Source organism: Arachis stenosperma, chromosome 7 (assembly GCF_014773155.1).
Source record: "Arachis stenosperma cultivar V10309 chromosome 7, arast.V10309.gnm1.PFL2, whole genome shotgun sequence".
Classification (NCBI taxonomy): Eukaryota; Viridiplantae; Streptophyta; class Magnoliopsida; order Fabales; family Fabaceae; genus Arachis; species Arachis stenosperma.
In genome coordinates, this window is record NC_080383.1 from 15,330,679 (window position 1) to 15,343,279 (window position 12,601).

Consider the following 12,601-nt stretch of genomic DNA (forward strand, 5'->3'; position numbering starts at 1 on the left):
ACGTGCCTGACAAGCACCTCTGTTCTATCTTAGATTGAGTAGTTATCTCTTGGGTTCTTTAATCGGAATCTTCGTGGTATAGGCAGGACCTGATGGCAGCATTCAAGAGAATCCGGAAGGTCTAAACCTTGTCTGTGGTATTCTGAGTAGGATTCAATGATTGAATGACTGTGATGTGCTTCAAACCTGTAACCTACTGGGCGTTAGTGACAGACGCAAAAGAGTGATTCTATTCCGTAGGGGAGGGAACCAAACCGGTGATTGGCGGCACTGTGACAGAGTGCTTTGCATTAGCTTTCAACTGCGCGGATGGGAGGTAGCTGCTGACAACAGTGAGACCCTACACGAGCTTGCCATGGAAGGAGACATGCGTGTTTGATGAAGAAGACAGTAGGAAAGCAGAGATTCAGAAGATGGAGCATCTCCAAACCTCAACCCATTCTCCATTACTGCAGTACAAGTAACCATTACATGTTCTTTTGCTTTTTACAATCAATCCTGATAATTTCTGATATCCTGACTAAGATTTACAAAATAACCATAGCTTGCTTCAAGCCGACAATCTCCGTGGGATCGACCCTTGCTCACGCAAGGTATTACTTGGACGACCCAGTGCACTTGCTGGTTAGTTGTGCGGGATTGCAAAAGTGTTATTGCAATTTCGTGCACCAGTTTTGAATCCTGCTTTGTGAGTAAATACTTAAGAGCAGCATGGTCAGTGTACACAATCACCTTTGATCCTACTAAATAGGATCTAAATTTGTCAATGGCATAGACCACTGCAAGTAACTCTTTTTCTGTGGTTGTGTAGTTCTTCTGTGCGTTATTTAGAACACGGCTAGCATAATAAATGACGTGCAGAAGCTTGTTATGCCTCTGTCCCAACACTGCACCAATGGCATGGTCACTGGCATCACACATTAATTCGAATGGTAATGCCCAGTCTGGTGCAGAGATGACTGGTGCTGTGACCAGCTTAGCTTTCAGGGTCTCAAATGCCTGCAAACACTGTGTGTCAAACACAAATGGTGTGTCAGCAGCTAGCAGATTGCTCAGAGGTTTTGCAATTTTCGAAAAATCCTTTATAAACCTTTTGTAGAATCCTACATGCCCTAGAAAGCTTCTGATTGCCTTAACATTGGCAGGTGGTGGTAATTTTTCAATTACTTCTACCTTTGCCTTATCCACCTCTATTCCCCTGCTTGAAATTTTGTGCCCAAGGACAATTCCTTCAGTCACCATAAAGTGACATTTCTCCCAATTTAAAACCAGGTTAGTCTCTTGGCACCTTTTCAGGACAAGTGCTAGGTGGTTAAGACAGGAGCTGAATGAATCTCCATATACTGAGAAGTCATCCATGAAGACTGATGAGCGGATAATTTGTATACTTTTTGGCATTGTTTTTAGTATGTTTTTGATATGATATAGTTAGTTTTTAGTATATTTTTATTAGTTTTTAATTAAAATTCACTTTTCTGGACTTTACTATGAGTTTGTGTGTTTTTCTGTGATTTCAGGTATTTTCTGGCTGAAATTGAGGGACCTGAGCAAAAATCTGATCCTGAGACCAAAAAGGACTGCAGATGCTGTTGGATTCTGACCTCCCTGCATTCGAAGCGGATTTTCTGGAGCTACAGAAGCCCAATTGGGCGCGCTCTCAACGGCGTTGGAAAGTAGACATCCTGGCTTTCCAGCAATATATAATAGTCCATACTTTGCCAAGATTTGATGGCCCAAACCGGCGTTCAAAGTCACCTCAAGGAATCCCAGCGTTAACGCTGGAACTGGCACCCAAATGGGAGTTAAACGCCCAAACTGGCACCAAAGCTGGCGTTTAACTCCAAGAAGAGTCTCTACACGAAATTGCTTCATTGCTCAGCCCAAGCACACACCAAGTGGGCCCGGAAGAGGATTTTTATGTCATTTACTCATCTATGTACACCCTAGGCTACTAGTTCTTATAAGTAGGACCTTTTACTATTGTATTCGAATCTTTTGATCACTTTTAAATCTTTTGATCACTTTTAGATCTCTAGATCATCTTTGGACATTTTAGTTCTTAGATCATTGGGAGGCTGGCCATTCGGCCATGCCTAGACCTTATGCTTATGTATTTTCAACGGTGGAGTTTCTACACACCATAGATTAAGGTGTGGAGCTCTGCTGTACCTCGAGTATTAATGCAATTACTATTGTTCTTCCATTCAATTCCGCTTGTTCTTTGTCCAAGATATCACTTGTTCTTCAACATGATGAAGGTGATGATTGACGCCCATCACCATTCTCACCCATGAACAAGGTGACTGACAACCATTCTTGTTCTACAAGCATCTGAGGCTTAGTGAATATCTCTTGGATTCCTGATTGCACGACGCATGGTTGATCGCCTGACAACCGAGTGCTCGCCTGACAAACGAGCCAACCATTCCGTGAGATCAGAGTCTTCGTGGTATAGGCAAGAACTGATGGCAGCATTCAAGAGAATCCGGAAGGTCTAACCTTGTCTGTGGTATTCTGAGTAGGATTCAATGACTGAATGACTGTGACGTGCTTCAAACCTGTAACCTACTGGGCGTTAGTGACAGACGCAAAAGAGTTATTCTATTCCGGTAGGGAGGGAACCGAACCGGTGATTGGCCGTACTGTGACAGAGTATTGAGCATTAGCTTTCACTGCGAGGATGGGAGGTAGCTGCTGACAACAGTGAGACCCTATACGAGCTTGCCATGGAAAGGAGTAAGAAGGGTTGGATGAAGACAGTAGGAAAGCAGAGAGACGGAAGGGAAGGCATCTTCATGCGCTTATCTGAAGTTCCTACCAATGAATTACATAAGTATCACTATCTTTATCTTTTATGTTATTTTCGTTCATCACCATATATATCTGAGTTTGCTTGACTAAGATTTACAAGATGACCATAGCTTGCTTCAATACTAACAATCTCCGTGGGATCGACCCTTACTCACGTAAGGTTTATTACTTGGACGACCCAGTTGCACTTGCTGGTTAGTTGTGCGAAGTTGTGTAATGCCATGGTATTGAGCGCACCAAGTTTTTGGAGCCATTACCAGGGATTATGAGAGTTGTGAAAAAGTATAGTTCACAATTTCGCGCACCAAGTTTTTGGCGCCGTTGCCGGGGATTGTTCTAGTCTTGAGCAAGCCTTTGGTAACATCAGTGCCAAGATCCGGCAACAACATCAAATTTTTGGTGTTATTGCCCGGGATTGTTTAGGCTGGACAACTGACGGTTCATCTTGTTGCTTAGATTAGGTATTTTTTTTTTCGAAATTCTTGAAGATGAATTCTAGAGTTTCATGATGATTTGTTGAAATCTGGCTGGCTGAGAAGCCATGTCTAATCTGATTGGACCGAGGTTTCAACTTATCACCACAAGAGCTTGTTGATTTCGTATCAATCTTGCTTTTGGAGCAGTGATTTGCTAAGGCTTGGGTGACCTTTGGTCATGTCTAGTGTTTTGGACCGAAGCTTTCTTTGGAAGCTTGGCTGGCTGTGAAGCCATGTCTAATTCCTGGACCGGAGTCTTAGACTAGCATTGCACTGATTCCTGGAATTCTCATTAAGAATTTTGATACCTTTTTCCACTTAATTTTCGAAAAATACAAAAAAAAAATTACAAAAGCATAAAAAACCAAAAAAAAAATTATTTGATATTTCTTGTTTGAGTCAAGAGTCTCATCTTAAGTTTGGTGTCAAATGCATGTTTTTGTTATATTCTTCGAATCCATGCATATATTTCTTTGTTTTGATCTTTGAATTCTTTTGGCTTGAGTGTTTATGTGTCTCATATAGTGTCAGTAGTATACAAACTGCTAAGTTTGGTGTCTTGCATGCATTGTTATTTGATTCTTGTTGCATTTTAATTATTAAAAAATCCAAAAATATTTTTAATTTGTGTCTTTTCAAGTCAATGATACAAGGGATTGAAGATTCAGAACACACTGCAGAGGAATTATACAGAAAAAGCTGAGCATTCAAAAATGCCCAGTGAAGAAGGCAGACTGGCGTTTAAACGCCAGCCAGGGCACCTGGTTGGGCGTTTAACGCCCAAAAAGGTAGCATTTTGGGCGTTAAACGCCAGAATGTATACCATTCTGGGCGTTTAACGCCAGGATGGTGCTAGGGGAAGATTTGTTTTCAAATCAATTTTTTTCAAGTTTTTCAAAATCAAATCTTTTTCAAATCATATCTTTTCAATCAAATGTTTTCAAAATCAATTTCTTTCCTTTTTCAAAGATACTTACTAACAATTAATGATTTGATTGAACATCTCAAATTTTTGCCTTTTCTGTTGAGAAGGTTTAATGTTTGAATCATATCTTTCTTGTTAGGCAAGTCACTAATTTTCTAAATCAAATCTTTTAAAATAATTTTCAAAACATATCTTTTAAAATGGTTTTCAAATCATATCTTCTCAATCACATCTTTTTAAGACAATACCTTTCAATCATATTTTTTATCATATCTTTTTCAAATTAGCTTTCAATCAAATCTTTTTAGTTTCTAATTTCAAAATCTTTTTCAAAAATCACTTGATTTCTCTTCCACTTTCAATTTTCGAAAATTATCAATCAAATTTTCAAAATGTTTTCAAAATCTTTTAATTGAATTTTCGAAAATCCTCTTCCCTCCTTCCCACATCCTTCTATTTATGGAGTACCACTCCTTCTTAATGCACAATTCGAACCTTATCTAATTAAAGTTCGAATTCTTCTTCTCCTTCTTCTTTCTATTTCTCTTTTCCTCTGACAATTCAAGGAATCTCTATACTGTGACATAGAGGATTCCACATTTTCTTTTTCTCTTCTCTTTTATATGAGCAGGAGCAGAGATAAAGGCATTCTTGTTGAAGCTGATCCTGAACCCGAAAGGACCTTGAAGAGAAAGCTAAGAGAAGCCAAAGCACAACTCTCTTTAGAGGACCTGACCGAATTCTTCAAAGAAGAAGAACCCATGGCAGCCGAAAACAACAACAATGCCAACAATGCAAGGAAGGTGCTGGGTGACTTTACTGCACCTACTCCGGACTTCTATGGGAGAAGCATCTCTATCCCTGCCATTGGAGCAAACAACTTTGAGCTTAAGCCTCAATTAGTTTCTCTAATGCAACAGAATTGCAAGTTCCATGGACTTCCAATGGAAGATCCTCATCAGTTTTTAGCTGAATTCTTGCAAATCTGTGACACAGTCAAGACTAATGGGGTTAACCCTGAGGTCTACAGACTGATGCTATTCCCTTTTGCTGTAAGAGACAGAGCTAGAATATGGTTGGATTCTCAACCTAAAGAAAGCCTGGACTCTTGGGAAAAGCTAGTCAATGCCTTCTTGGCAAAGTTCTTTCCACCACAAAGATGGAGTAAGCTTAGAGTGGAAGTCCAAACCTTCAGACAGAAGGATGGAGAATCCCTCTATGAAGCTTGGGAAAGATACAAACAATTAATCAGAAGATGTCCTTCAGACATGCTTTCTGAATGGAGCATCATAGGAATTTTCTATGATGGTCTCTCTGAACTATCTAAGATGTCCTTGGATAGCTCTGCTGGAGGATCTCTTCATCTGAAGAAGACGCCTACAGAAGCTCAAGAATTGATTGAAATGGTTGCAAATAACCAATTCATGTACACTTCTGAAAGAAATCCTGTGAACAATGGGACTAGTCAGAAGAAAGGAGTTCTTGAGATTGACACTCTGAATGCCATATTGGTTCAGAACAAGATATTGACTCAACAAGTCAATTTGATTTCTCAAAGTCTGTCTGGAATGCAAAATGCACCAAACAGTACTAAGGATGCTTCATCTGAGGAAGAAGCTTATGATCCTGAGAACCCTTCCATGGAAGAGGTGAATTACCTAGGAGAACCCTATGGAAACACCTATAATTCTTCATGGAGAAATCACCCCAATTTCTCATGGAAGACTCAAGAGAGACCTCAACAAGGTTTCAATAACAATAATGGTGGAAGAAACAGGTTTAGCAATGGCAAGCCTTTTCCATCATCTTCTCAGCAACAGACAGAGAGTTCTAAGCAGAATACTTCTGACTTAGCAACAATGGTCTCTGATCTAATAAAGACCACTCAAAGTTTCATGAATGAAACAAGGTCCTCCATCAGAAATTTGGAAGGACAAGTGGGTCAGCTGAGCAAGAAAATTACTGAACTCCCTCCTAGCACTCTCCCAAGTAATACAGAAGAAAATCCAAAAGGAGAGTGCAAAGCCATAGACATGGCCGAATGTGGAGAGGAAAGAGAGGAGGAGGACGCCACTGAGGAAGACCTCAGTGGGCGTGTACCAATCTCCTCTGAGCTCCTCAATGAGGAACAATGGGAATCTGAGGCTCAAAATGAGACCATAGAGATTCCATTGGACTTACTTCTGCCATTCATGAGCTTTGATGAGTATTCTTCCTCTGAAGAGGATGAGTATGTTACTGAAGAGCAAGTTGCTAAATACCTTGGAGCAATCATGAAACTAAATGACAAGTTATTTGGAAATGAGACTTGGGAGGATGAACCTCCCTTGCTCACCAAAGAACTGGATGACTTGTCTAGGCAGAAACTGCCTCAAAAGAGGCAGGATCCTGGGAAGTTTTCTATACCTTGTACCATAGGCACCATGACCTTCAAGAAGGCCTTGTGTGACTTAGGGTCAAGTGTGAACCTCATGCCCCTCTCTGTAATGGAGAAATTAGGGATCTTTGAGGTGCAGGCTGCAAGAATCTCATTAGAGATGGCAGACAACTCAAGAAAACAAGCTTATGGACTTGTAGAGAATGTTCTGGTAAAAGTTGAAAACCATTACATCCCTACTGATTTCATAGTCCTAGAGACTGGGAAGTGCATGGATGAATCCATCATCCTTGGCAGACCCTTCCTAGCCACAGCAAAGGCTGTGATTGATGTTGACAGAGGAGAGTTAATCATTCAAGTGAATGAAAAATCCTTGGTGTTTAAGGCCCAAGGACATCCCTCTGTCATCATGGAGAGGAAGCATGAAGAGCTCCTCTCAAAACAGAGCCAAGCAGAGCCCCCACAGTCAAACTCTAAGTTTGGTGTTGGGAGGCTACAACCAAACTCTAAGTTTGGTGTTGAAACCCCACATTCAAACTCTAAGTTTGGTGTTGGGAGGTTTCAACACGGTTCTGAGCATTTCTGAGGCTCCATGAGAGTCCTCTGTCAAGCTAATGACATTAAAGAAGCGCTTGTTGGGAGGCAACCCAATGTTTTATAATTAAGTATTTTCTTTTGTTATTTTATCTTTTTTGTAGGTTGATGATCATAAGAAGTCACAAAAACAATGAAAAAAGCAAAAACAGAATGAAAAACAGGAAGAAAAACAGCACACCCTGGAGGAGAAGAAACTGGCGTTCAAACGCCAGTAATGCTAGCTGTTGGGCGTTTAACGCCCAGTCTGGCACCATTCTGGGCGTTTAACGCCAGAAAGGGGCACCAGACTGGCGTTAAACGCCAGTAAAGGGCAAGAACCTGGCGTTAAACGCCAGGAATGGGCACCAGCCCGGTGTTTAACGCCAGAAATGGCTCAAAACGTGATTTTGAGCAACATTTGGTGCAGGGATGACTTTTCCTTGACACTACAGGATCTGTGGACCCCACAGGACCCTACCATCACTCTCTCTCTTCTTCCCCCATTCACCAATCACCTCAACACCTCTTCCCCAAAAACCCTTCACCTATCAAATCCCATCTTTCTCTTCACCACTCACATCCATCCTTCATAAATCCCCACCAACCTCACCCTTCAAATTCAAACCACTTTCCCTCCCAAACCCACCCTCCATGGCCGAACCTTTACCCCCCTCTCTCCTATAAATACCCTTCTTCAACTCTTCATTTTCACACAACCTAAACACCACCATCTCCCTCTTCTTCATTTCTTCTTCTTCTACTCCCTTCTTTCTTCTTTTGCTCGAGGACGAGCAAACATTTTAAGTTTGGTGTGGTAAAAGCGTTGCTTTTTCGTTTTTCCATAACCATTTATGGCATCCAAGGCCGGAGAAACCTCTAGAAAGAGGAAAGGGAAGGCAAAAGCTTCCACCTCCGAGTCATGGGAGATGGATAGATTCCTCTCAAGGGTGCATCAAGACCACTTCTATGAAGTTGTGGCCTTGAAGAAGGTGATCTCCGAGGTCCCCTTTTCACTCAAAAAGGGTGAATATCCGGAGATCCGCCATGAGATCCGAAGAAGAGGTTGGGAAGTTCTTACCAACCCCATTCAACAAGTCGGAATCTTGATGGTTCAAGAGTTCTATGCCAATGCATGGATCACAAAGAACCATGACCAAAGTGTGAACCCGAATCCAAAGAATTATCTCACTATGGTTCGGGGGAAATACTTGGATTTTAGTCCGGAGAGTGTGAGGGTGGCGTTCAACTTGCCTATGATGCAAGGAGATGAGCATCCTTACACTAGAAGGGTCAACTTTGATCAAAGGTTGGACCAAGTCCTCACAGTCATATGTGAAGAGGGCGCACAATGGAAGCAAGATTCAAGGGGAAAGCCGGTCCAATTGAGAAGGCAGGACCTCAAGCCCGTGGCTAGAGGATGGCTAGAGTTCATACAACGCTCAATCATCCCCACTAGCAACCGGTCCGAAGTTACCATAGACCGGGCCATCATGATCCATAGTATCATGATTGGAGAAGAAATAGAGGTTCATGAGGTTATAGCCCAAGAACTCTATAAGGTGGCGGACAAGACCTCCACCTTGGCAAGGTTAGCCTTTCCTCATCTCATTTGCCACCTCTGTTATTCAGTTGGAGTTGACATAGAGGGAGACATTCCCATTGATGAGGACAAGCCCATCACCAAGAAAAGGATGGAGTACACAAGAGATCTCACTCATCATGAGATCCCTGAGATTCCTCAAGGGATGAATTTTCCTCCACAAAACTATTGGGAGCAACTAAACACCTCCCTAGGAGAACTAAGTTCCAACATGGGACAACTGAGGGTGGAGCATCAAGAACACTCCATCATCCTTCATGAAATTAGAGAAGATCAAAGAATCATGAGGGAGGAGCAACAAAGACAAGGAAGAGACATTGAGGAGCTCAAGCACTCCATAGGATCTTCAAGAGCAAGAAAGAGCCGCCATCACTAAGGTGGACTCGTTCTTTGATTTCCTTGTTATTGTTCTTCTGTTTTTCGAAAATTATGCTTTATGTTTATCCATGTTTGTGTCTTGTGATCATTAGTGTCTTAGTGTCTATGCCTTAAAGTTATGAATGTCCTATGAATCCATCACCTCTCTTAATAAAAACGTGCTTAATTGAAAAGGAAAGAATTGCATGAATTCTGAATTTTATAATAGTTTAATTATTTTGATGTGGTGGCAATGTTTTTGTTCTCTGAATGTATGCTTAAACAGTGCATATGTCTTTTGAATTTGTGGTTCATGAATGTTGGCTCTTGAAAGAATGATGAAAAAGGAGACATATTACTGAGGATCTGAAAAATCAATAAAATGATTCTTGAAGCAAGAAAAAGCATTTCAAAAAAAAAAAAAAAAACGAAAAAAAAAACGGAAAAAAAGAAAGAGAAAAAGAAAGAAAAAGAAAGAATAAAGTTGTGATCCAAGGCAAATAAGAGTGTGCTTAAGAACCCTGGACACCTCTAATTGGGGACTTTAGCAAAGCTGAGTCACAATCTGAAAAGGTTCACCCAATTATGTGTCTGTGGCATGTATGTATCCGGTGGTAATACTGGAAGACAGAGTGCTTTGGGCCACAGCCAAGACTCAATAAATAGCTATGTTCAAGAATCATCATACTTTACTAGGAGAATCATTAACACTATCTGGATTCTGAGTTCCTAAAGAAGCCAATCATTCTGAATTACAAGGGATAGAGTGAGATGCCAAAACTATTCAGAGGCAAAAAGTTAAAAGTCCCGCTCATCTAATTAATACTAATCTTCACAGATGTTTTTGGAATTCATTGCATATTCTCTTCTTTTTATCTTATTTGATTTTCAGTTGCTTGAGGACAAGCAACAATTTAAGTTTGGTGTTGTGATGAGCGGATAATTTGTATACTTTTTGGCATTGTTTTTAGTATGTTTTTGATATGATATAGTTAGTTTTTAGTATATTTTTATTAGTTTTTAATTAAAATTCACTTTTCTGGACTTTACTATGAGTTTGTGTATTTTTCTGTGATTTTAGGTATTTTCTGGCTGAAATTGAGGGACCTGAGCAAAAATCTGATCCTGAGACCAAAAAGGACTGCAGATGCTGTTGGATTCTGACCTCCCTGCATTCGAAGCGGATTTTCTGGAGCTACAGAAGCCCAATTGGCGCGCTCTCAACGGCGTTGGAAAGTAGACATCCTGGGCTTTCCAGCAATATATAATAGTCCATACTTTGCCCAAGATTTGATGGCTCAAACCGGCGTTCAAAGTCACCTCAAGGAATCCCAGCGTTAAACGCTGGAACTGGCACCCAAATGGGAGTTAAACGCCCAAACTGGCACCAAAGCTGGCGTTTAACTCCAAGAAGAGTCTCTACACGAAATTGCTTCATTTCTCAGCCCAAGCACACACCAAGTGGGCCCGGAAGAGGATTTTTATGTCATTTACTCATTTCTGTACACCCTAGGCTACTAGTTTCTTATAAGTAGGACCTTTTACTATTGTATAGAAATCTTTTGATCACTTTTAAATCTTTTGATCACTTTTAGATCTCTAGATCATCTTTGGACATTTTAGTTCTTAGATCATTGGGAGGCTGGCCATTCGGCCATGCCTAGACCTTATGCTTATGTATTTTCAACGGTGGAGTTTCTACACACCATAGATTAAGGTGTGGAGCTCTGCTGTACCTCGAGTATTAATGCAATTACTATTGTTCTTCCATTCAATTCCGCTTGTTCTTTGTCCAAGATATCACTTGTTCTTCAACATGATGAAGGTGATGATTGACGCCCATCACCATTCTCACCCATGAACAAGGTGACTGACAACCATTCTTGTTCTACAAGCATCTGAGGCTTAGTGAATATCTCTTGGATTCCTGATTGCACGACGCATGGTTGATCGCCTGACAACCGAGTGCTCGCCTGACAAACGAGCCAACCATTCCGTGAGATCAGAGTCTTCGTGGTATAGGCAAGAACTGATGGCAGCATTCAAGAGAATCCGGAAGGTCTAACCTTGTCTGTGGTATTCTGAGTAGGATTCAATGACTGAATGACTGTGACGTGCTTCAAACCTGTAACCTACTGGGCGTTAGTGACAGACGCAAAAGAGTTATTCTATTCCGGTAGGGGAGGGAACCGAACCGGTGATTGGCCGTACTGTGACAGAGTATTGAGCATTAGCTTTCACTGCGAGGATGGGAGGTAGCTGCTGACAACAGTGAGACCCTATACGAGTTTGCCATGGAAAGGAGTAAGAAGGGTTGGATGAAGACAGTAGGAAAGCAGAGAGACGGAAGGGAAGGCATCTTCATGCGCTTATCTGAAGTTCCTACCAATGAATTACATAAGTATCACTATCTTTATCTTTTATGTTATTTTCGTTCATCACCATATATATCTGAGTTTGCCTGACTAAGATTTACAAGATGACCATAGCTTGCTTCAATACTAACAATCTCCGTGGGATCGACCCTTACTCACGTAAGGTTTATTACTTGGACGACCCAGTGCACTTGCTGGTTAGTTGTGCGAAGTTGTGTAATACCATGGTATTGAGCGCACCAAGTTTTTGGAGCCATTACCAGGGGATTATGAGAGTTGTGAAAAAGTATAGTTCACAATTTCGCGCACCAAAGACTTCCAGGAATTTCTCTACCATATCAGAGAAGATGGATAGCATGCATCTCTGAAAGGTGGCAGGAGCATTACACAGACCAAAAGGCATCCTCCTGTAGGCAAACACGCCAGAAGGGCAAGTGAATGCTGTTTTCTCTTGGTCCTGAGGATCTACTGCAATTTGGTTGTAGCCTGAATAGCCATCCAAAAAGCAATAATAATCATGCCCAGCTAGTCTTTCTAGCATTTGGTCTATGAATGATAAAGGAAAATGATCCTTTCTGGTGGCTGTATTGAGCCTTCTGTAGTCAATACACATGCGCCACCCTGTGACTGTTCTTGTAGGAACCAGTTCATTTTTTCATTATGAACTACTGTCATGCCTCCCTTCTTGGGGACAACTTGGACAGGGCTCACCCAGGGGCTATCAGAAATAGGATAAATAATCCCAGCCTCTAGTAATTTGGTGACCTCCTTCTGCACCACCTCCTTCATGGCTGGATTTAGCCGCCTTTGTGGTTGGACCACTGGTTTGGCATTATCCTCCAATAGGATCTTGTGCATGCATCTTGCTGGGCTAATGCCTTTAAGGTCACTTATGGACCACCCAAGAGCTGTCTTGTGTGTCCTTAGCACTTGAATCAGTGCTTCCTCTTCCTGTGGATTTAAAGCAGAGCTTATAATCACTGGAAAAGTGCCACCCTCTCCCAGGAATGCATACTTCAGGGATGGTGGTAGTGGTTTGAGTTCAGGTTTGGGAGGCTTATCCTCCTCCTGAGGAATTGTCAAAAATTCTTTTGTTTCCTCTGG

The 12,601-nt window shown here is 41.4% G+C and overlaps 1 non-coding gene across 1 annotated transcript; it reads right to left on the bottom strand.

The window, feature by feature from the left end:
• Window positions 1-5,378: 5,378 nt before the first annotated feature.
• Window positions 5,379-5,486, bottom strand: LOC130942449 (small nucleolar RNA R71). Its single transcript, XR_009071019.1, has one exon. It is a non-coding gene; the product is annotated as a small nucleolar RNA R71 (small nucleolar RNA).
• Between the last annotated feature and the right edge of the window lie 7,115 nt (window positions 5,487-12,601).